This window comes from Myripristis murdjan, chromosome 7 (assembly GCF_902150065.1).
Source record: "Myripristis murdjan chromosome 7, fMyrMur1.1, whole genome shotgun sequence".
Classification (NCBI taxonomy): domain Eukaryota; kingdom Metazoa; phylum Chordata; class Actinopteri; order Holocentriformes; family Holocentridae; genus Myripristis; species Myripristis murdjan.
Window position 1 is genome coordinate 33,471,032 of NC_043986.1, and position 25,284 is coordinate 33,496,315.

General features: G+C 39.6%; 2 protein-coding genes across 8 annotated transcripts in view; both read left to right on the forward strand.

The window, feature by feature from the left end:
• Nucleotides 1-25,284, forward strand: part of LOC115362120 (tumor necrosis factor receptor superfamily member 14-like) — a 74,253-nt gene that overhangs the window by 40,608 nt on the left and 8,361 nt on the right. The window lies entirely within an intron of this gene.
• Nucleotides 1-25,284, forward strand: part of LOC115362123 (tumor necrosis factor receptor superfamily member 14-like) — an 80,571-nt gene that overhangs the window by 9,379 nt on the left and 45,908 nt on the right. For 2 of the 7 annotated variants that reach the window (XM_030055931.1, XM_030055928.1), the window contains exon 1: nucleotides 20,526-20,614. The exons of 4 other annotated variants lie outside the window; for them this stretch is intronic. The gene's annotated coding sequence lies outside the window, so the exon portion shown is untranslated. Of the gene's footprint in view, nucleotides 1-20,525; nucleotides 20,615-25,284 lie in introns of those variants that run through there. One more of the 7 variants, XM_030055924.1, reaches the window with a different exon arrangement.

Sequence of the window (25,284 nt, forward strand, 5' to 3'; positions counted from 1 at the left end):
GGGTTCAGTGCACGTTTACATGACATGTGCACAACCGGAATATTGCGAATATTCCGGTTAATACAGGAATAAGTTGTGCATGTAAACGTGCTCACTGGTTTCTACACCAAAGGGATCAGTACGGGATGAGGTGTGTTAATGAGTACGTTTACATGCACACCATATTCTGGTTCGGCTCAATATTCCGGCTAAGGTAACTGCGCCGTGGCAACTGGAATATTCCGTTTACATGTTACTTGGCATGCCCCCGTGTTTCGGCGTATTCCACTCTCTGACGTAATGCTACACTCAGCCTGTGGGGGGCAGCAGTACGCGTATAGGCGTCTGGTCTGCCGGAAAAACAGACGAAGAAGTCTTCCTCTTCTTTTTCTTCTGTTGCTAGTTCTATGTTTTCTCCCATCGATATCCTCCATGATATTTAAGTCTTTCATTAGGTGAAGGTGGACTGCAGTCTCCTGGCTCTTGCTGCTGTTCACCATGCCGTTTTCCCCGCTTGCAGGTAACCATAGCAACAAAGACGCCACCCAATTCCTTGTGAGTCGAGCATGCGCAGTCGTGACTGAATATTCCGGTTCAGGGCATTTTCCGACTAAGGTGTTTACATGCCTCAATATTCCGGTTGGAACAGGCATATGCCAGGGGTCTTATTCGGAATTCTCTCCAACCGGAATATGACCTTAATCGGGTTCGGTGCGTGTTTACATGACACGTGCGCAACCGGAATATTGCGAATATTCCGGTTAATACAGGAATAAGGTGTGCATGTAAACGTGCTCTGTGTGTGTGTGTGTGTGTGTGTGTGTGTGTGTGTGTGTGTGTGTGTGTGTGTGTGTGTGTGTGTGTGTGTGTGTGTGTGAGGTTGAGGTTGAGTTTGTTCTGCACTGTGGTGTTTCAGCCTGGTTTGTCTCCAGCTGAGGAATCAAGACAGTCCACCGTAGCCATGAAATCAAGTGCATTGCAGCATATATTTTGCTACCTTCATAATGTGTTGGATCTTGTTTTTAAAAAATAACAGCTGGTCAGGAGTCAATATCAGTATAGAGTGCCATTGAAACTTCCCAGTGTCACACAAAAAAAGATGAGATTTGCCACTGAACTCCATATCCATTGTATAAAGTAGACCATAAGCTGTTAGAAATGCATGTTGGTCAAGCTCCTGCACCTTTTATAAATTGACTGCAAGCATAGAAAGTACAAGCGAATTGCAAAATGTGTCCACCCTGTCATGGGACAATTTCTAAATAGAGTAAATATGTTCTAATCATTACAGTAATGATTACAAAATGTACATTTTCAGAAAGGTATTTGGTCCCTCGTTCAGGAATATATTTTAGTTTCTGGAAAACATCTCTCAAAAATACAGAAATTGTCGAAAAATATGTTTGTATATGTAAAATCTGTGAAAGTTGTACTTTCTTTTCTGAATAAACTCTATAAAGAAAGGTATCTGGTCAAACTTTGAAATAATACTGTTTGGCCCTAATCTCTTAAGAGCAAAATCACACAAAAGGTTTTGATAACTTGTGAAAATAATAATTTATTCACATAAAACATGAACATAAAACATGAACATGACGGGGTGGACAATGACATGACGGGGTGGACCTTGGCATGACAGGGTGGACAATAGTGAAGTGCCTCATATATATTTAAAGGAAACAATGTTATGGTTTTGTCAACAAATGTTTTTTGTCAAAACATGACTTTTTTCACCTACTGTATTTTGAACTGTGCACAGGTAGGCTACGTCTGGAAATGACACTCAACAACAGCAAAAATAAATAAATAAAACCTTCAACTAGAGGAAAAAACAAGATTGATATAAACAAAACAAAAACATGTTGGTCCCTAAATGTAGGCCTACCACAAAAAGTATAAACATAGGTATCCTTTCAAATGGTTTCTTTCTCTGCATATGTTTTATCCTCCACTTGACTTCTGGAACACTGAAAAACTTATAAAACTGTTATAAAACTAGACTTGATGACAGGGTGGACGATGACAGGGAGGACGTTTCTGGCTGAAGTTTGCATTTAATGAGCACATGGTGGACCATTAGTTAGCAACATGTATCAGTTAGAAAGGTGACTGTGTATACTTTAACAAACATATTTTGAATTTCTGAAAAGCATTTATATAGATTCATATTTTGCAATGACAGGGTGGACACATTAAGATTGAACACATTCAAGTTCAATCATAAAATGATGAAAATGTCAAAATATAAATGTTGATATGTACTCTCTCTGCAGGAGCTATTCTTCACTCCATTTGTAAAAGACAAAGCAGTGGTAGTGATGTCACTGATTACAGCAGGGGGTTTCTTTTAGTGGCAGTAACCACCTAATGACGGGGTGGACAGCAAATCCAGGGACACATGCAAAACATTTATTATTATTATTATGACATTAGACCATAAATGATCCAATTGACTCATTTTATTCAAGTACTTACACTCAGTGAAGTTAGTAGAGAGGAGTTTGGGACATGGCAAAATCACATGCATCTAATCATAGAACATTTTTTTTAAATATGAAAAACACCCTATTAAAGATGTATCTCTGTACCAATGTGTGTTTAAATGTTTGGACATTTATAATAAACCTTCAGAGTTTTGTTATTTTGCAAATTTTTCATGAAAAGTGAGTGATTTCTGCCCGGGACACCAAATGGTACCCTATATTGATATTGACTCTCAGGGTGTTTTTATTAAAATGATATTCTTGTCTTTCATCATCAGTTTCACTCTCTTGGTGTAATAAACACTGCACACCTACACACACAAACACTCACCTTGAACACCCACATTATTGTCCACACACGTTATTTTTAAACACTGTTAAATTATGCTATTCTGTATTTTGCTGAAGAAGGCCATAAACCACCTTCAGTGATTCAGTTTGTACTTTAACAATTTTTCATTTAAAACTCACATATTCGCTGGGCTCTTCAGAGTTCTTAGAAGTAAATGAATTTTGTTTGAAGTTTGAAATCCAGCATTACAAACACATAGACCCACATGACATGTTAATATTCTGTTTTCCATAAGAGCATTCACTGTTGGGAGTTGTTGCTCTATTTAGTTTCCCCATGTTGTAACAACTGCTGGGTTTGGTGCCAGCCCCTCTAAGTGAATCTGTCTCACAAACTGTACAATATTTATATCTGGTTTATGAGCCATGTCAAAATGCTTGATTCTACCAAAGAGATGTATTCCCCAAAATCCAATACGCCCACTAACTGATGACTATGAGCTTATTTGACTGATGTCCAGATGCAGTGGGTGGCTGAGGCTGGTATAGTGCAGGTGGATAGATGACCAGCACAAGGTGGAGTTTTGGGAGGAGGGCTGCTTGTGGAGCGTTGCTGTACCACCAGAAGACTGTTGAGGAGCATCACTCTCAATGAACATGGAGGAAGTGGTGTTCCACTCATCTCTCAGCAGGTGGTGCTGTGTGCTTGTGTATTTATCATCCAGTGACTGATGGTCACATGACTTGACCATCTCACCAAGCAGGATGACTGTCAGCTGGATGACTGCACTGGCCCCGGGTGTGTTACACTCAGCAGAAGCTGCTCTACACTTCATAGTAGGGGTGTGTGATGTTGAAAAAAAATATCTCGATATTTTGGGGGATTTTGCCGATAACGATAATTGACAAAATTTTGCATCCCTTCAAAAATGTGTTTGCAAAAGTCTTGCATTGTACTGGCTCGATATGAAACCCTCTACATTTTCTGCTCCAGAGTTTAGCGACATGAATCACACAATTTAGGCAGAACTGTATGACTGAAATATTTCCAGCCAGGCAGGCTGTCCAACATAGTCAAAGTGGTTTGAAACCATCTCTCTTGACTCTCGTTTGAATAGGCACCATGACCTCTGCAGTGTGACTGGTGACAGTGTTAGTAATTTCTTGCCATCTGTTGCCCTTCTGGTCATAAGCGCTCTTCTGCAGAATGACTCAGCCAAACTCAGTTGTGGTTCACCTGCTGACCCCTGAAGTTTTTCATATTCTTCATATTCTGTGTGGTGCTGAATTTGCAGACGCTGAAACAAGTTGATTGTGGAGCTGTCTTATATGGCAACCGCTTTCTGACTTTAGGTCTTTCTCATTTCTCAGTTGTACATCCTCTATTCCTCTCCTCGCTTCCTCTCCTTGCACCTTAGACTCACCCTCAGGAGATCTGAGCTGAGGAGGCGAGGCTGAAGCTCAAGGAGAGAGCAGGCCACGCAACAGGCTTTCAACAAAATGAGACTGAGCAGAGTAAATAAGCATTATGATGATGATGATGATGTAGGTCTGTCTGAAAGCCTTCTCACCCATGGCCTGATATAAGTGGGTGGAGAATTTACAGAAAAACTGGAAAGACCTCTGCACCTTCTACACCTTCCAAAGCACCTCATGAAAATAACCATAATGCATGATTATTTGATAACCATGTGAGCACAGCTTGGATGTGTAGCAGTTCATTGGGACCGTGATGAAAGTTTATGGCCCACATTAAACATTTGGCTTTGGTATTTTAGCCTGTTAGATGTCTGATTTGATGTATTTATGTCACTGCTTTGCCATCTGAGTCAAGATCTCTCTCTGTATCCAAAACATGTTTACATATGGGCCAGTTCCCACAGAGGTGTGCACATTTTCAGGCAAAGTTTCATGCATCAAGTTGCATACATGTTTTTAAAGCTCTAGAACTTTTTCATATAATACTGCAAGATGAGTTTACATAATGCTGATTAATCCTATCAGCCATGGAGAAAACAGTATTTTGCATTATTGTGACTTCACTAAGCTGGTGTTTGTGGTGACATTCCTGTTTACCTTTACACACTGGACTGCCTCTGTTTGTGCATAAGCAATCTCTGTAAATGAGGGCAAACTGGACTTCCACAATACTGGAACCAATGGTGAGGGTTGATTTGTCACTGACATTTTATCAAGATTATCAAATCAACAGTGTGCGTGGTTCTAATGTGTGTGGCCACTTGCTCTCTCACTAGACCTTGACTCAAAAAATAAAAGGTTGAGCTCATGTTCTATAGTGTTCTAAATTTAGTGGGCATTTGCCTGTAGCCTGTAGTCTCACAGTGTTGAAATCATGTTGTTATTTCAGCAATGAACACAAATTAGCTAACTCCTCAGACCTGAAATCAAAATGTCAGGTTCATTGACTAGCTATCCAGATGCCGACCTGGCCAAGACAGTATTTTAATGTTGTGATTTTGAATTGTTTAACATTAATCTTTGAAACTGCAATGCTGACTGCTTCACCTTTCCTGCACACTTCACCTGAGAGAAAGTGCTGATGCTGCCGTGCAATGAGCAGTGCAGACTGTTCTCTGATCCTCAAACACAGCTCCAAAATGATCCTCCATAGAAAGTCTCATGTATGATAAATGACTCTAATGCCTGAATTATCGCAATACTGTGCCAAGAAAAGTGCCAATAATTTTACAGAAACATATCTTATATGTATCTCTTACCTCTGTGTAAAATCAACCGTTATTCCAAGTCCTTCATTTCTTCGTCTATTAGCTTATTAAACTCAGTGAGCATTCATTGTATGTGATCAATGTCCCCTGATGGACATTCACTGTCTATTTAGTTATTTATTTATTTCATGAAATAGTTTTCTTCTTCATGTATGTTTACAGACGTTCTCGGGGTCTGTTTACTGGCTGTGCTTGGCATGTGACATGGTGTATATTGTTAATGCCTTTGTGTATGTTTTTTTTTATGACGGGTATACTGCAAATGAATTGCCCTTCATGGGATCAATAAAGTCATCTGAATCTGAATCTGAAAATGGTCCTGTCAGTACATTTGAAAGACACTGGCTATAGACCCTCCTGCTCCTGACACGATGGGTTATATGCAGAGAACAAATTTCCCCACAGGGACGAATAATATACAACTTGACTTGACCTCTGTTGTCAGAGCGCAGACCAAGTGTGAAGTACATCAGTGGATCAAGTAAAAGTATAAAAGTAATAGAAGTAAAATGGACTGTAAGTATGAAAAGCAGCTGTCATTGAGAAGAATGGTTCTTTTCAGTGTGTTGAATTATTGATGCATAAATCTGTAAGTCCTTCATATATTCTAGGCCAGTTCACACAAAACAATGCATCCTTCTTTACATTTTCATGTAAAAGGTCATGAATATGTGACACAAAAATACAACCAGTCAAAGTGAAAAATAATCAGATGACCTGTTGATTTTAGCCAATTCCCTGTTTTGCTTTCACTGGCCACTCTCTCTTTGAGAACAGCCACTGATCCATTCTTCTTCCAGCACTTTAGATAATCCCCAGAGACAGAATTTTTATAGTAAACTGGTTGGAGCCAGCCTGACCTGAAACTCTTCTGACTCTTCCTGTTCCCCTTAAACAGACCATCTACATGTGGACACTGTGTCCACTGTCACAACACGTAGAGCTGCACCTGGAAATGGTGTAATCACATGCAATACAAAGAATGTGGTTTACTTTTGATAGGAGTGTTTTGCTGTAAATAAATCGATCATTTCGATTAAGTGTGATGCTGATAAATGGTCTGCACTTCCCAAACTCTCTCAGATCTCAAGTATCTATTATCAAAATGAATGTTCTTCCTCGTATTAACTTTGTGAGTTCAGTGTTACCTTTTCCACCTCGTCCATGTTCTCAGGTCAGGCTACAACATGTAATCACTAACTTTGTTTGGAACAGCAAGCGTCCCCATCTAAAATTACCCACAGTGCAGTGAGACAGACTGGGGGATCTCTCTCCCAGTGTTAACTTTCACCACGGTTCCTTTACACTGCATCCACTGCTTAAGTTGGTATGATAAAAAAGTTGATGTTGCGTGGCGTTCTCTGGAGGAGAACCTCAATCTTCCATTAAAGCTAGAGGAAGTCTTATTTTCCAATACCCCTCTTAATAAATGGAATATTCACGTTGGTCCTATTCTGTCTCACCTCATCTCAGGCTGGAGAGAATCAGGAAAAAATTGCAGTTTTTCATTCATTTGAAACCAGTATTCTCCAGTTTGTGATAATGAGGGTGTCATGGTTTCATGTTTCTTGTGTTTTTGGATTTTAGGTTGGACTCATGTTTTTCTGTTCCCCTGTGTTTCCTTTGCCCGGTTCCCATCAGTGTTTTCACCTGTGTCTTGTTTGGCCCTCCCAGTTCCTCACCTGCCCTCAGTCTGGTAATTATCCCAGTGTTTCCCTCAGCCTGTCCTCTGTGTTCTCTTGTCATGTGTTTCAGCCCCTTCCCCAGGTGTGTCTAGTGCAGGGGTCACCAATCATGTGCCATGGAGGGCCGAGAGGCTGCAGGTTTTCATTCCAACCAAGACCTCCACCATAGTCCAATCATTTTATGAAAAAACCTAGGACAAATTGCAAGAGAAGCAAACTCAACTGATTTTGTATCCTCAGTTTGTCCTGAGTGAGGGAAAAAAAAGTCCCAAGAAATCCCATTGGTGGAAAGTTTTGAAAATCACCTATTTATGACCACAAATTACCAAAAAACACTGTTTTTAACACACAGGGGAAAGGGGTTCAAAATTTGACTTTCAGATATCACTATAAAAATTCACAAGATGATTACACACACAGAGACAAGAAAAAAAGTCTATTACAAGTTCTTTCAATTATTCTGTTTTCATATGCATATCACACATTATCTGATTTGATATGCGCTAATAAGGAATATGAGGAATAAATGCCAGAACAGATATTTACAACCTTTTACAACCTTCTTGTAAAAGGTTACTATATATATAGTAACCTTTTAATTCACTGTTATATAGTAACCTTTTAATCCAAGGTTACTATATATATAGTAACCTTTTAATTTACTGTTTAAATGTCTCTTCTGGCATTTATTCCTTATATTCCTTATTAGCGCATATCAAATCAGATAATGTGTGATATGCATATGAAAACAGAATAATTGAAAGAACTTGTAATAGACTTTTTTTCTTGTCTCTGTGTGTGTAATCATCTTGTGAATTTTTATAGTGATATCTGAAAGTCAAATTTTGAACCCCTTTCCCCTGTGTGTTAAAAACAGTGTTTTTTGGTAATTTGTGGTCATAAATAGGTGATTTTCAAAACTTTCCACCAATGGGATTTCTTGGGACTTTTTTTCCCTCACTCAGGACAAACTGAGGATACAAAGTCAGTTGAGTTTGCTTCTCTTGCAATTTGTCCTAGGTTGACCCCAATTTTGGCCTAAAATTACTGGACTACCAGGTGATTTCACTGATTAGCTCCTCCTTTCTGATACAAGGTGAGGTGATCAGTGAAATCACCTGGTGGAGGTCTTTGTTGGAATGAAAACCTGCAGCCTCTCAGCCCTCCATGGCACATGATTGGTGACCCCTGGTCTAGTGTATTTAAGTCCTGTGCTCAGTTCTGTTCACTGTCTGTTCATTGTTCTGTTTCATGGTTGCTACATGTACGTGTTCCAGTGTTCCCTGTGTTTTCTCAGGAGTCTATTAAATGTTTCGCTGTCATTTGAGCTCCTTGCCTGCTTGCTCCTGCGTTTGGGTCCAACCACCACCTCCCATTATGACAGAGGGTTTATTGATTGGCAAGTGCCCAATTAATATTGGCCAGTGCTGACATTGGTATGACAAAGGTATACGCACTCTTGAAAACATTTTTAGGGACAAGGGCCTGCACTCTTTTGAAAACCTTTCCATTTAGTTTAATTTAAGGTGGTAAAGTTTTCATTTTTATTACAGTTAAGGACAGCCATGTAGACCTACGGGGTCCCTTGGCAGACTCCACTCAGAGAGCACTCATTACTTAAAGTGCTGCGTGGGACAAGGGGAACTAGAGGACTTGTATCCAAATTATATTGTCATATACTAGAAAATGCTGACCTTTAAAAAAAACTTTTAGCACATGATTTGAAATGCTCTGGTGCAGCTGACTTCTGGAAGATGAATAAGGAAAATTTGTCCAACATGCATGTATCACTGCATATATCTGTCCCCCTGTCTCCCACTGTTCTGATTCTAAATCAGTGTTTTCCAACCTTTTTTGTCTTGTGTACCCCCTGAGCCTTTTTGTCAGACCATGAGTACCCCCTCACTCATACGTCATACTCATTTGTTATAAGTTATGTTATGTTATGAAATGTTTCCATGCAGGGGCGAAAATCCCATTTCATTATTGTGTGTGTGTGTGTGTGTGTGTGTGTGTGTGTGTGTGTGTGTGTGTGTGTGTGGGTGGGTGGGGATAAACAGCAAAATTTCAGAGAGTAATTCTTGGGGGGGGACATGAAAAAATTGCTGTCTGGCACGATTGTACATCTCTCTCTGAACTCTCTTATGCTCCATTGAAATTTGCAGTACAGTGCAGACCCCTCAGTATGAATATGTTTTAAATAATGCTTTTAAAAACAATAATCCTCGAACCAAATTTCTTTACTTACTGTTCTATTTCCACTACAGTCCATCAAAGTAGCTTTACAAGAACTAGAAACTCAAAATAAGCTCTAAAACTAGAGGAAATACCTTGAATAATCCAACTACATCAAACTATTCTTCAAAAAACAGATTTATTGTAGTGTCAACAAAAAACAAAGCAAGATATGGCATCAAATAGTGACATACAGTATATGTTTGAGTTGTACACTGTCCCTTTTAGATCAAATAAGAAAATGAAATGAAACTATGCCACAAAATAATGCAACTTAAAATGCAAAAAAATAGATATCTATCTAGAGACAAACTCAAAATATCAGTAAAATATGAACTATTTCTGACATTAATATCCTGACAGACTTTTTGAAAGAATAATAAACTCAGTATTTGCTCCTCCTGTGGTCTGTCCTCTCTCTACCGCTTGCATTGTGCTTTCATTAAATATTACTATATTATTCAAAATTTATGGATGGAGGGGTCTTGTCCCCACCGACCCCTCCGGGATTTCCGCCTATGTTTCCACGTACCCCCTGCAATGTGCTCGCGTACCCCTAGGGGTACGCGTACCCCCCCGGTTGGGAAACACTGTTCTAAATGATTTCTCTCAACTTAATTTACAAATAGGGAAAATGTTGGATTTTAGCCAGGTTGACAGCTGCAAAGAAGATGGTTGCAACTAGAAAAGCTCCACACACCTTATCTTGGCAACAATGGTTATTATCTTATTCTTCTGAGGGTTAAAGAAGCTGCTTATGGCAGTTATATGAGTGTATGAGTGAAAATGTATGGCTTATATGCATGTATGTCTAGATGTGTGGCTTGCATGCTCTACTGTATTCACTCTGAGGTCTTGGTATGACTCCATAGGTGTGTGTTTTGTGTATCTGTTGTATCACTGGTACGCATTTCTTCTAGCCCTACTTTATTTGCTACTGCATTGTTAACTGTATGTCTACGCTCCTTTCATTCAAATAATAATACAAATTTCATCACAATAAATAAATAAATAAATTGATCATTTTTATGCCATATGTTTTATGGTGTCCTCAGCCTGCCTACCCCACATAAGACATTATGTGGGGAGTATTACATACACTGTGTCTCTTGTTGTCCATCAGATGATTCGTGGGCCACAATACTCTTGAGGTATTTCAATTCCTCTCCTTTTACTCAGTGCATGTTATTGTTCCAGAGTCCCCCGCCCCTTTTACTTTCGTTGTGCTTTCTGTGTCTTGTCTAGGTCATACTGTCCTGCTCATCCAGCTGCAGACGAGAAGGCTGGATGCTGTGTGTCACTTCCATCTAGATTATCTGTCAGGATGCTCTGTTGTTGTCATTTGTCCCAGTTTGTCCCTATCTCCCTGTCTGTTTGTCTCTCTCTCTCTCTCTCCCCTCTCCACCCAACTGGTAGAGCAGGGGTGTCAAACTCGTGCCATGGAGGGCCAAGAGGCTGCAGGTTTTCATTCCAACCAACAACTCCACCAGGTGATTTCACTGATTAGTCCCGCCTCTCTGTTTGGAGGTAGGGTGATCAGTGAAATCACCTGGTGGAGTTGTTGGTTGGAATGAAAACCTGCAGCCTCTTGGCCCTCCATGGCACGAGTTTGACACCCCTGCGGTAGAGGGTTCTTCCCGTTAAAAGGGAGTTTTACCTCACCACTGTTGCCAAGAGCATGCTCAGGAGGGAATCTGTTGGGTTTCTTTGTTTTTTTCTTCTGTAATTCATAGAGTGTGGTCTTTACCTGCTCTACCTGTACAGTGTCACGAGATAACTTTTGTTGTGATTTGATGCTATATTGTTAAGCCGAGGCTTTCGAACAAAAGTGAACCCACAATGCGGAGTTGGTGATACAATCAAAAAACACTTCAATAAAGGCCAGATGACACAAAAATAGACAGAGACAATGGAGATCCACCGACGAGGCTGGACGCAACAGGCAGGGCAAGGGAAGGCAGGCTGGGCACAGAGGAGCAGACAGGGTCTAGAGGCACAGGGGAAAAAATCCAGGGTTACAAAAAATACAGAGCAAGTGATATAGCAAAGGTCTTCCGAGGAGCCGAGTAGTTACCACGCATGGCAAACAACGAACAGGCTGAGAATGGAGGTCTGAACCGGGGTAATATACTGTAGCAGGGTGGAGATAATTGGAGATGCAGACCAGGTGCGTGAAGGAACAGGTTAGGGAGATGAGACCAATGAGGCCGCCACGCCCAGCCTGCAAATCAGGAAGACAACACAACATAAGGGGAGGGGAAAATGGAGGGAAAAACACACACAAAGACAGGAGGGAGGCGGCACCTAACATATAAATAAAGATTGATTGATTGATAAAGACTGATTGAGGTATGAGTCACATGAGTCTTTGACACAGGTGCTCTACATTGGGGCTTTCAAGATCACAGCCATTTGTTGCCACTGAGTTTCTTGAAGAAGTTCTCTGCCTGAAAGTTTGTAACAAATAAGACATTTGCAGTAGACATGAGTGTGTGCGTGCTCATTTTCCTTGCTGAGACAACACAACAAGCAAATTAATCTTATTCATGTTTCACTCTGAAATAGACACCAGCATAGCAGCTTTATATAAGAAGTAGCTTGGTTAGTGGAAACAGAAAGTAACAGGACACTGGCTTTTTCACACCCTGATCAAGTTCTTCATTTGCTTACATCCACAAAAAAAAGAACAAGAACTGAAAGGAGAAATAGATAAAGAGTCATATGCAAGAGTGGAGAGTCTGTGACATTTATTTTTAACCAAAACATCCTGTGAAATTTGAAATACTTTTTGGAAGGGAGGCATTTTTTTTTCATTGAGTGGACTGTGGCTTCCTCAACAATGTACTGGTTCAGCCAGTGTTTCATCTCTTGCTTGACCTTCAATAACAATAACCATCGTCCTTCCTCTCTGCTTTAAGCCTTAGATGCATGCGCTGAGGTCAAAAATGACCCCAGCGGTGGTTTTTTTTTTTTTTTTTTTTTTTTTTTGCAATGTGTTAGTCATTTTAAATTTTTAGCATTTAATCTTCCTTGTATTCCTCAAATAGGTTGTCTTTGACATTAGGCCATTTGTATTTGTATTTAATTGTTATGTCTTTTAAGTAATTGCATTTTTTGTATCAATACCCCACTCTTCCATACGTGGGGTCAAAAATGACCCTAAGCATTTTCTGTGGAATTTCAAGGGTTAACCCTAGGAACCTTTGATTTTTATCAACTGTGAATGTCTGGTATGCATTTACTGTTGATCCACACATCTAATGCCAGCAGTCTCACCACCCTGAGGGTTATTTTTACACAGCAACATACATGTAAATATTATCATCATTTTTATACTTCAGAATATATATATGATGACTGGAAGGTAACCCACGCCTGCAAACCTACATCACTGAAGCAATGGGAAGGTGTAGAATGACAAAAGCAGCAATCCAGCCACAGGAGAGAAGCAGACAGGGCCAGCAGAAGAGAAAGAGGTGTAAGATGTGTCCAAGAAACAAAGATGGCAAAGCCAGCAGTAGTGTTGGAAATGCAGTGACCCTGTGTGCAGCGCTCACAGCCACAAACAAGTAGTTTGTAACAGCTGCTCACAGTGAGAAGAGAGAAGACAAGCGTGTGTGTGTACATATGTGTGGACGTGCATAGACAGACAGACAGACGACAGACAAACAATGAATGGTGACGTTTTGATAGCTGCATTGATAGTAATATTTTGATCAAATGAAACAAGGCGATAAATCAGGGCTACTCAACTTAAGATGACTCAGGGGCCACTCAGCAAAATTCAGCTGTGTCCAAGGGCCACAAGCTAAACATGTCTGTCCTGTTTTGGATGTTTAAGCAATAATTTTGTCACAGGCTACGTGAGTAGTCTAAAAATTAATGAAACATACAGAAAACAGCTACATTTCCATCCAAGGCCAAACTTCACTGAATAAAAGATTGTCATGCAATGATTAATGATGGAACGATCAAGTTACAACAAAATGAGGCTTTATACCCAAAATGATTAGATAGAATCATAATATTTTTATTACATGATAGTGGCGGGCCACATAAAAATGATGCACAGGCTGCATGTGGCCCCCGGGCCACAGGTTCAGTAGCCTTGTGATAAATGAACATGTAAAACATGAAATTATTCTTGTGTTGACCAAAATATAATAAGAATCATTATTTTAAAACAAGAATGAAGAAATATTGCATTAAACACATTGATTCTAATAGGGATCATTTTTGGATGTTTACTTTTTTTGACCTATTTAAAATATGTTTTTTGATAAAAAAAATTATAAAAAGTGATAAATGGACATGGGTCATTCCATGTCATTTCACCAAATTTTCAGGACATCCCACGCACTTGGGTCCAAATCCAAAAAAATTTTTTGTGTCAGATTTTCATTGGCCTATATGCATGTGGAATGTCTTAAAAAATCTGATCTCTGTTATAATTTAAAGTTCAAAGCTTACTCTTTCTTGGGATATAAAACATTTTTTCTTTATGCAAGTTCTTCATTTTTATTTTTGATCCCAAACATGGGACTATTTCACCACTTGCGAATACTGAAATTCCTCAATATTAGACCATTGTAGCTTGCTTTTGTGTCTTATATTCATTTATTGTTTATTATTTGTTCATTATTAACCCTAAAAATATAATGACCATTGCATCAGAAATGCATTTATTTGTCAAAACATCGACATTTTCATGAACTTTTTACCAACTCTCTTAAGCTGGACATACAGTTCGGGTTTTCGCTTCCAAATTTCCTCAGTAAAGTATCCATTCTGAATTTCACCAATATGCATAAAACTGAGTACTTCTCAAATTGAAAAAATGTAAAATGTCACACAGAATGGGCACTTTACTGTGCAGTAAAGTGCCCATTCTGTGCCCATTCTTCATTTTTTCAATTTTGAAAATAATCACACCAAAATGGTTTGAATTTGTAGTCAATTTTATGCATATTTGGTGAAATTCAGAATGGGTACTTTACTGTGGAAATACCGTAGCCATTTGGAAGTGAAAACCCAAACTGTAGGACTATGCAGCTTAAGAGATTATCACATAAAGATAGTTACAGTTGACTGGACCACAGTACCAGAAGCAAGCCTGGCATGTCGCAACCTCCTCCGCTGTGGTTGCAAATAGGGGTGTTGTGGAAGATGCAAATGTGCCAAGGCAGCTCTTCATTTCTCCTTTCAGTTCTAACCCTAACACACTACCCTTTGTCACTGTGGTGGACTGTGTCATTATACACAACTTTGTGTTGTAACACTTTCTTTCCTCTTTGGCTTTATTAAATATGCCTTTAGGCTAAGAATGTCTGGTATGCATTTACTGTTGATCCACACATCTAATGTACTGCTGTATAGTTCCACTTTGGCCATTGCCATAACACACACATTTCATGGCATATCTGTCAACATCTTAGAAATCATGTACAGTATACTCTAACAAAATACATATTTTCTATTATTTAATTAACTGAATGCCAGAAATAAGTAGTTAGGTAGTTGCTAGCATGTTGTAAATAGAACCACTGTATTCCTCATCCTTGAAAATGTAGGATTAGCCACCAGGATCAAGATCCTAGGTGGTCTAGAACCTGAGTTACAGGTAAAATCACAGCAGGTGGCAGCCATTTTGAAAAATGGTTGCCACAGTTACCACGGGACAAATCTGTGATGGCCCTGTAGCCAAAAATGATCCTTAGGGCATGCTCTAACCGTGTGCCAAATTTCATGCTTGTATCGTAAAGTGCATGATTCCGCTTGTTGTTTTTGTGTGATTTTTGTCCAGAAATGGAGTCAAGATGTGCTTGAATTTTTCTAATAACCATTTTAATGAATTCCTTTGGCAAAACTTGAATGGAAAACTGTGTTCATTTGTCTCTTTATGATGAGCACTTCAAAAGTTATGCTATTCTCTATTTTTTCTATTTGGGGTTTGGTTATGGTATGTGTAAGAAAGGGTTCAAATGAACCACATGGGACATGACTTCAGCCTGGTCCTGGTCTGGCTTAAAGTGCACCCTTCAAAGATTGAGAAAAAATAATTGGCAAGATAAATCCACCCAAAATATTTAGTAAACAGAGAAATATAGATGTGATCTGATGATTTTTGCCTATTTTTATTGTAGTTTTTGTTCTGAAATGGAGTTGAAATGTGCTTGAATCTTAATAATAACCATTTTAATGGATTCCCTGGGTCCAAATTGTATGGAAAAATGTGTTTGTCCCTGTAGCATGTATCGTTCAAAAGTTATGCTATTTTCTATTTTTTCCATTTTCGGGTTTTGTACCAGGGTTTTGTAAGAAAGGTTTAAAAATGAACCCCATGGGACATTACTTCAGCCTGGTCCCTGGCAGAATCTTAAAATACAACCTTCAATGATTAAGAAAAAACAGGTCCTGATAAAAAACCCACCCTATGCGCGTGGACCCCCCTTTTCCATCTAGACTACCAAGCATATACTGCTGAGTGGACTTCACAGGACAGTCTCCAAGGTTACCACTATGTCTTTCTCTGCTGTGCTCGTTTCCACCCAAGTCTAGAGGTCAATATCTTCAGCTTAAGTTCAGTCCAATTCAGTTTTATTTGTAGTACGTCAAATTAGGGGCAGCAGGTGGTTTGTCATCACGGGTGCAGACTCTAGAGCTCCAGAGGCAGAAATACCTGCTGAAAAGAGACAGAGGAAGAGAGAAGGAAGAGGTCTTAGCACCCGATTCTTTTGTTGAAAGCCCAAGAACAAACCGGAGTCAATCTTCAGCTCTCAGATGAAATATTTATTATGGTCACATATAAAGTAGGGCAGCACTGGGCTCAGGGTGACAGAGCTCTCACAGGATCACGGTCAGAATGAGCCCCGATATTAGGAAATTATACACATTTATGTTCTTGGGCTGGGCCTGCCCCGAACAGAGGGTGGGCCTGCCCCGTACAGAGGTTGGACACACAACCGAGTATAATTGGCCAGTTACCCGGACATGGACAGGTACATGCAGGTGCAGGTACATCTGGCTCCTGTATTATCTGTTCTCTGTTATACGGAGCCCGCTCCAAGTGGTCAAGCTGTCCTGAACTATAGGATACATTGGATAATACAAGAGACACTGAACTATAAAGCCAATTATAACAGAGGAGAGAGCACACAACTACAGGAGAGAGAAGACGGCCACTTAGTAACATGTATTAATGGAATATGAATACGTGAGGAAGGAGAGGGGAGAGAGAGGAGAACTCAGTGCATCATTGGAGGGCCCCTGGCAGTCTAGGCCTATAGCAGCAGAACTATGGGAGAGTCCTACTTATAAGCTTTATCAAGAAGGAAGGTTTTAAATGAAGAGAGGGCAATCCAGGCAGATCTACAGGTTGATACTGGGAGCACAGAGAGAGGAGTTTGGACACCTTCAGAGTTGATCAGTTAAAATGATATTAATCAGATCACAATATCCTGTGACACACACATGAAGAGAAGTTTGAATTCAACATTGTAATGCAACAGTCATCTTAACACTAAAGCCCAGGGCTGTGCCAGCAGAGGACAGCAGTGGTAGGTTTGGATGTTGTCATGAGGCTTCGTGACACTGACCCTCCTCTGTGTGGTGAGACAGACAGGCCACCCAGCTCTTCCTGTCTCACAGACACAGCAGCAGAGCCAGTCTGCCATCCACCACAGAGAAACAGCTTGTTTTCACCTGAGGGAGACTTCATGACCAAGTCCAAGCTAATGCCTCACGTGAGTTACTGTCACCGTTCAGTCGGGACTCAAGCGCTTCCACTGACACAAAGAGAGAGCAGGAAGTTAAAGGAGCTTCTTCACGTGTTACTCAGCCAGTTCTCATCAGCTGATTGTGTGCAAGAGGCAAGGCCAAGTCCCACTGCAGCACAACACAACATGAACGTTACTGTGAAGAAACTTTTGTTTTTACTGACTCTTCATGATCAATTTATATCAACTTCTGCAAAATCACATATTTGCAAATCATTGTTTAGGAGAGGGTGTGTTGTAGCAGTCATGTGTTTGTGTATGTGTGTGTGTGTGTGTGTGTGTGTGTGTGTGTGTATATCACGGTTTACATTTTACGCACCAAAAATAAATAAATGAATTAAAAAAAATAATCTGTCCCATCTTTTCCACAAGTTATGTTAGCCCTCTTTCAAGGGGATGGGCAGGGGGGCAGTGAGAAGGATCAGGGGCAGGCCTGGAGTGAAAAGCAGGGAATAAAGGTAGACATGCCTGAAGGATTCTGTGCTGTTGTGTGTTTCATAAATACATATCTTCAATATTCTGCTATTAGCTCACACTTGAGTCATCTATCTACAGTGTATATTTATAGCTGTTGATACTATTAATAGCTATAAATTTAAGCTCTACATGTGAGATATTAGCTTTTGTGCCACACCCCACTCTTATGCTCATATTCTGTCAGGTTCATGTACTCAGGGAAATGGAGTGGTCACACAGTTCCTGTTATATACCCTGCAGGAGAGGATGTTCATGTGGCACTCCCATCATTTGATTGGTCGGCTAATAGTTCGATATGGGTGTGGGCTGACTCAGCTATTCAGAGCAAATATTTATCTACTGATCTATTTAGCTGCCATTATGCAATGTTTTGACAATTACCAGGGGAAGTACTAAAGCTAACGCTGACACATTTGAACAAATATGGAGAGAAGGAAATATAACCTCAAGGTGGGAAAGTGCTCTGTTATTATCATTTCTCACACTTGATGTCATCAGAACACGACTGTACAGCGTCCTTAACGTGAGCACCCAGTGCTAGACTGAGATTATGCTGAACACACCTGACATGAGCCAAGAAGAAACACAGTGGGTCTGCTCTCACTGGAGTCCTCACAGGAGGAGAGCTTTACTGGACATCCTCATTCTTTTACACAAGCCCCTAACAGCGACTCTCATTGGCTGACAACATTTTTCCCATAATACAACACACCTGCATTTCTCTCAGTCTGCCACAATAAAGGCATATTTCAACAGCTGAGAGCATTCATTTACATAAATGTTAACATGCCTCTTGACGTGTTCATGCTTCTGGCTCCAGAGAAAGTCATTCTTATGGCTCTGGACAATGATGGGGTAATCGACAGAACGGCAGAAAGGAGCGCACTGATGAGACGTCCTCTCACTGTCTGCAGTAGGACATGCTACTCTCCTCTGTTTGCTCCTCAGAGCTGCTGTGCTGCTGTTTTTTAAATGATGTCAAGGTGAGGTGCCATCATGGCTCAGCTGATCAGTGGCTCTGGCTCGCTCCAGCAGGGGTGACAGCCTGACCACAGCAGTGAATGAGCCTGTTTAAACAGCGTTGGTAGCAAGAGATGGTGACTGTCAAGCCTGATGTGTGAATAGCATCAGATCAGCTCAAACACAGTGTCAGATGATGGACTAAACAGAGCGCTGGTAATTCATGTCCAACTTCACACACACACTTCCAGATCACCTTTAGGCCATAAGGGAAGCTTTTGTCCAAAGGGAAAATTGAGTTTAGCTCTTTTGTTGTATAATAACAGCGATGCATTCTGTCATAGACTATATTCATGATATATGACTTTGTAATATGTGTTTGATTTAAGTTAGGAATTGTAGCATAAGTGCGCCGAGAGTTATCAGATGACTAAATGCACCTCTTGGGGTGCCAACTTTTCCTCTGGGCTGTTTCTTGGCGATGATTTATTATTATATTATTTTATGAAACTCTATACATCTGTTGTTAGGGTGTCACCTTGATATCTGTTGCTTAGCCTATATGTTAGAAATAGCCTGATATTGTTGGGGATTGGGGAAAATGGGGCTGGTCCAGATGAAAATGGTCAGGGCTGAATCTTGTTCCCAGTCCGTCTGTGGTGCTGGAGTTTCCTCTGTCATGGCAGGGCATAGCACTGACTGCTTTGTTGCCATGTTGCAGCATTTTTAAACTGCTGAATTCCACTCTATTATGGCTGGGTTGTACTTCAAATGAATAATAATAATAATAATAATAACAATAAATGAAAATTTTAAGTCATTCTGCAAGCTGTTGCCATTGTTATTACTTGAATATGCAACATTAATCCCTACTAGACTGGACTTCATTTCCCAAAATGCTTTAGGAAATTGAGTTTTGGTCTGCAACCACACTCTGAAGATCAACCTTGCTAGTAACACTCACCAAGAAGGTGGGAGTGTCACACATACATGTTTGTGTCAAACTAATGCTATGAACTATTTCTAACTGTATGAAAAATACAGCTGCTTCTGAACTGGGCTCAGAGCAGGATGAAAGAAACAGCATGAGACTGGAGGCATCATTGCGGTTTTTTGTTGTTTTGTTTTGTTTTGTTTTGGACTAAAAGCTGTACAAAACCAAAGGCTGTGTCTGCCTCACACTGAAAATAGAATTTGGACTAAAGGTCTTCCAGAGGCTGTAGCAACAGAGCACAGGATGGGTCACCTTTGCAGCTGATTAGCTGCTGGTACTGAAACGTGTTCAGAAAGACAGCTGTAAATGCTGAGTGTTGCTGAACGAGTGTCCTGAGCTGAGCTGAGAGGATGTGCAGCGAGCAGGATGAGCGCAGCATCACTACAGAGGACATGAGAGAGAAAGAGGGACTTGAATCCACAGCTCAGATCATGCATCCCAGAGAGACATTTGGACTGGACACTCCTCAGCTCACACACTGACAGACTAACTTCTACAATATGACTTTGTTTTTTATTTCAATCTGTGCGGCGGCGGCATCCGCACATCAAGCATGGAGCCGCTGCATGACAAGGCTAGTGTTAGCTCCACAGGCTAGCGTGTTTAGCTTTTCCGTTCTGGGGAATACGGGAAAACCGCGATATTGTCTGTCCAGCTACATGCTGTATATTTACATAAACACTGAGTCTCATTCATGAGCTGGTGCCTCTACCAAATGTGAATTTCGGAGGGAAAAGCACCAAAACCACGTACAACAGCAGGGTCTGTACCCAACCGGGACCGGATGTAAACACTGAAGATTGACGGAACACTTGGCCCGCGCCAGCCAATCAGACGTAAGTTGAGTCAGGCGCTGAGCTATTAGATAGGCTCTGATCTCGGCTATCTTTCCTACAAGCCTATGGCCACGTTTCGTGGGCGTTTTTAACGGCTGTCAGACACACGGGCTAAAATCGAAAGTAAGTCGTCTTCTGTACGCGCAGTCTGGGTGAGTAATGTATTTCTACGACGTTACCGTGTTTACCAGCTTTGTTCTTGTGTCGTCTGCCAGCCTGTTTAACACACGAGTCGTGTACAGTGGGGTAAACCGTGATACACACGGTCGTCTGGATGTTGGCATGTACATGAAGGATTAAACTTGAACTATGACATTTGCTTCCCTAGTTCCGCAAGAGCAATACCAATCACTTTTTAGCGGCGTTTGTTTATTAATTATTATTATTTAATTAATTTTGGACCAATGGGTCTTGTACATGTAAAGGGTCTGTGTTTGGATTGTTTGGTAAATAAGGAAGCCTAGCACTGAAAATGTCTGCCTCTTCATATATATATATATATATTTTTCCAAACTTTATTAACGATTGAAATTCACATAATCTCTCAACAGGAAACATAGTTGCATTCTTATCTCACATCAAGACATCTCAAATAAAATAAAATCTACAAGGCTTGTACAAAATATATAAATAAAAGAAATAATACAGAATAAAAAAATATATATCTAAATATATAAACAAGGCACTTTTTCTGAGTGAGACTCTTTGCTATTATATACATTATACTGCATTGCCATTTCCATCACCTTGTTAATTTTTTCATATGAATGTGTTAGTAGTCTTAAGGAAGCAAAGTATTTGTTTAACTCATTTTTAAACCATACTACTGAAGGTTCTTTATTTTTCCATTTACATGTGTGGATATGATATTTGCCCAAAATTATAATAATATTAACCAAATCTGATGTATTTGAAGAAACATTATCTTTAAATATAAGAATTTGTTGTTTGTTATATGGTATGATGTTTTCTATTTTATTACTTAACCATTCCATACATTTTTCCAGAATTGTGTTACCACTGGACAAGAAAAAAAAAGATGTTCAATAGTTTCACTATCTGCATGACAAAAACAACATGGTTCCACCTCAAATCCAAATCTTTTCTTTAGTATTTCTGCAGCTGGATAATAGCCGTTTATAATTTTGAATTGTAACTCTTTTGCTTTTGGGGTGATTGGTTCTTTTAAATATTTAATATACTTGTTTGAGACTTTTAAATTACTTTCACTTGTTTTAATGTTTATAGCTTTTTCATGGTCATGAAAAAAAAACCTTTAAACATATTCTGTATTACTTTATTATTACACTTTTTAGCACTAATTTTAATTTGTCCAATTTGAATGTCTGGTAATTTTATCCTTATTTTTTAATGTAAGAGTGTGTTTTGAATTAACTGAATTAGGGGAACTGGTATTGCTTTACATACTTTACTATATTCTCTGTAAGAACACTGCATATTAAATTTTTCATTAAAGGAATCTAATGTCATGTATGAACCATGGTTATCCAACAGGTCAGCTACAAATATTATTTTCTTATCATACCAACTCTGCTTGAATAGAGTTTTCCTATTTACTGAGATTGTTCTGTTGTTCCATAAGGTGGAGCCATGTGGACTAAAATTGTGGGCAAATAACATTTTCCAGTAGTGTAGAATTTGCTTATGAAATTCAGATAATTTAACAGGCAGTTTTGTGATTTCATAGTCACATTTTAACAAAAATTCAAGTCCTCCTATTTTTTTGAATATATTTTTGGGGATATGAAACCATACTGATTCACTTTGTGACAGAAAGGCTTTTATCCAATTTATTCTGAACATTCCCACCATTGACTCAAAGTCTAATGTTTTTAATCCTCCCTTGTTGCTATCTTTAACCAGCTGTGATTTTTTGATATAATGTGTTTTGTTTCTCCATATGAAATTGTATATTATAGAATTAGCTTTTTTAATGTTTGGAGGAGCAATATATAAAGATTGACTTGGATAAACCAGCTTTGAAATGCCCTCGGCTTTTGACAATATATTTCGACCAAAAATGGTAAGATCTCTCTTTAGCCACTGATTTAGGGTTTTTTTCATTTTTTCTAGTTTTTCATGAAAATTGTTGCTTTCCCTTAATTTACCATCCTTAATCAAATTTATACCTAAGTATTTTACTTCATTTTTTACTGGAATGGACATTACATGAACGTCATTGCAAGGATACAGTGGGAGTAATTCACATTTGTTCAAATTTAAACTCAAACCAGATGCTCTGGAAAATATGGAAATAATGTTTAAAGCTTTTTCGACTATTGATTTATCTTTCAGGAAAAATAGCCTACTGTATCATCCGCAAACTGACTTATTCGAAATTCATATTCAAAAAATGTAATCCCTTTTAATTCTGGATGATTAACGATTAAATATGACAGTATCTGAGTACACAAGATGAAAAGTTTCGGTGAAATAGGACATCCTTGTCTAATTCCGCGAAAGATTCTTATTCTGGGGGTTATTCCTGGATTAAGAGAGATGTAACTAATTATGTCAGTGTAGAACATTTTCATAACTTTACAGAACTTTTCTCCACATCCAATTTTTTCTAGAGTTTTGATCAAAAAGGTATGTTCAATGGAATCAAATGCTTTGAAAAAATCAATAAACAGAATGAAGCCTTCTGATTCAATGAGGGATTGATAGTCTAGCATATCCAATATTAGTCTGACATTATTATGTATATTTCTACCTTTAATAAAGGCAGACTGAAATTCATCCACCAATTCGGCCAAAACCTGTTTGAGTCGGTTAGCATATGCAAGAGCTAATATTTTGTAGTCATTACATAGAAGAGTTATTGGCCTCCAATTATCGAGTTTCATTAAATCCTTATTTGGTTTAGGTAATAAAGTTATCAACCCTGTTTTCATTGTTGAGGATAAACATCCTTTTTCTATAGGCTACATTCTGTAAAAGCATTATACAATAAATCTTTAATGTCATTCCAAAAGTGTTTAAAGAATTCTATTGTTAGCCTATACCATCTATTCCTGGGGATTTTCCATTTTTCATTTGCTTTATAGCTGATTCAATTTCCCAGATATTTAGGTCTTCATCTAGAATATTTTTATCAACCTCCCTTATTTTTTTAATTTTGTCTTTAACCATTTCGAAAAGAACATCACACTCTGTTTCCTGGAAATTTGATTTGTATAATTTATTGTAGATAGGGATGCACATTTTGGATTTTTTTTATGACCGTTAACGACACCCTTTAACGGTTAATAACCGTTAACCGATAAGATTTAAATGCCCTTCCATGCTGCCATTCCGACATTCCGTCATTCCGACATTTAGACATATCCCGAAATACCGCTATTCCGACACACAAACGTCCCACCATTCCGACAAGGCTTTCCATGTAAGGAAAGGTTGGAATCAGAGGGCCCTATCTTGCGCCAGACTCCCTAAACCCGTTATTTGCGGATTCAGGATTTAGGAAGAGGCGTTCCCCCGTAAAAGTTGCTATCTTGTGCACCTCCCGCTATCCGCAAAACACCTCCGCTACCCGCTATGTTATGCATAGGCGTGTTTTGGGCATTACGCCAGTTAAACCAATCAGTGTGCCAGGTGCCATTGCCTTTAAGGGCAGGATGCGCTATCCTAAATCCTAAATCCTAAACCCGCGATGGAGAGAGGGAGGTAGATTTTCTCAGGGCTTCTACTGAGGCTAAAGCAAGGTGGCTTTCTATACATATTATATATTATATTATAGGCGAGTTAATTCGGGAGGTGGAGCCACATGTGTCCAAGTGGACGTGTCATAAGGTTGTACTGACTGAGTAAAATCCCACAGACACACAAGAGGCAGAGGTGGAACTATGTGTAGGCTAAACTAATTTATTGACAAGGTAGATTGGGCAAATAAAATATTAAAAATAAAAATAGGCTATAGCACAGCTGCCGGCTTATGATAAAACAATAAACCGTGCTGGCGATAGTGTCCAATTAAAACAGTCTTTCCTCTAAACAGTCTATATGAGTAATATACTCAGTCCATTCCGGCGGCGTCCCGGTATCAGTCCGACCGTGTGCGTGGCGAGGCTCCGTCGGGGCGCGCACTGAAGCCGCCTGGGCGCGCTCTCATAACAGCCCAAACTTTAGGGATAGCGGATAGCGGGTGGTCCTGGTGTGTGCGCAAGATAGCAAGTTTAGGGATAGCGCATGAAACACACCCACGGACACACCTCCAGGCGCAAATGACGAGTCGGCATAACAGATAGCGGGTAGCGGGTGGCGCAAGATATCGTTTAGGGATAGTGGAAGTTCCTAAATCCGCAATTTGCGGGTAGCGGGGAGTGGCAGCGGATAGCGGGTGGCACAAGATAGGGTCCAGAGAGTCACTGACTCGGCGCTGTCCGGTGCTGAACTGCAGATTTACAATGACGGCAAATAGTTAGATTACTCATCTAAAATGTAAAAAAAAAAAAAAAAAAAAAAAGCTACAAGCTTTAGATATAATTAACAGTAGGCCTACTGTAGGCTTCAATCGTCTGCTATTGCTTTTTAAATTATGTCGAGAGCGAGGGCGCTGGTGATTTCTTTAGTTGTGTGTTCTGCTTCATTTCCAAAATAAAGTTTGAGCTTCTGAAATCTGATTTTTAAACAGTTCTGATGGAGCTCAATGTTTATCTGGATGATGCGGCTTCATTCCGAACAATTTTACTGTAAACCTGGACGACCCGCGACGTGTCTGGAGATAAAAAAAAAAAATATTCAATGTAATGTGTGTTTTGTGCGTAATTGCATACAAGGATACACACCCTCCCCTACTGTA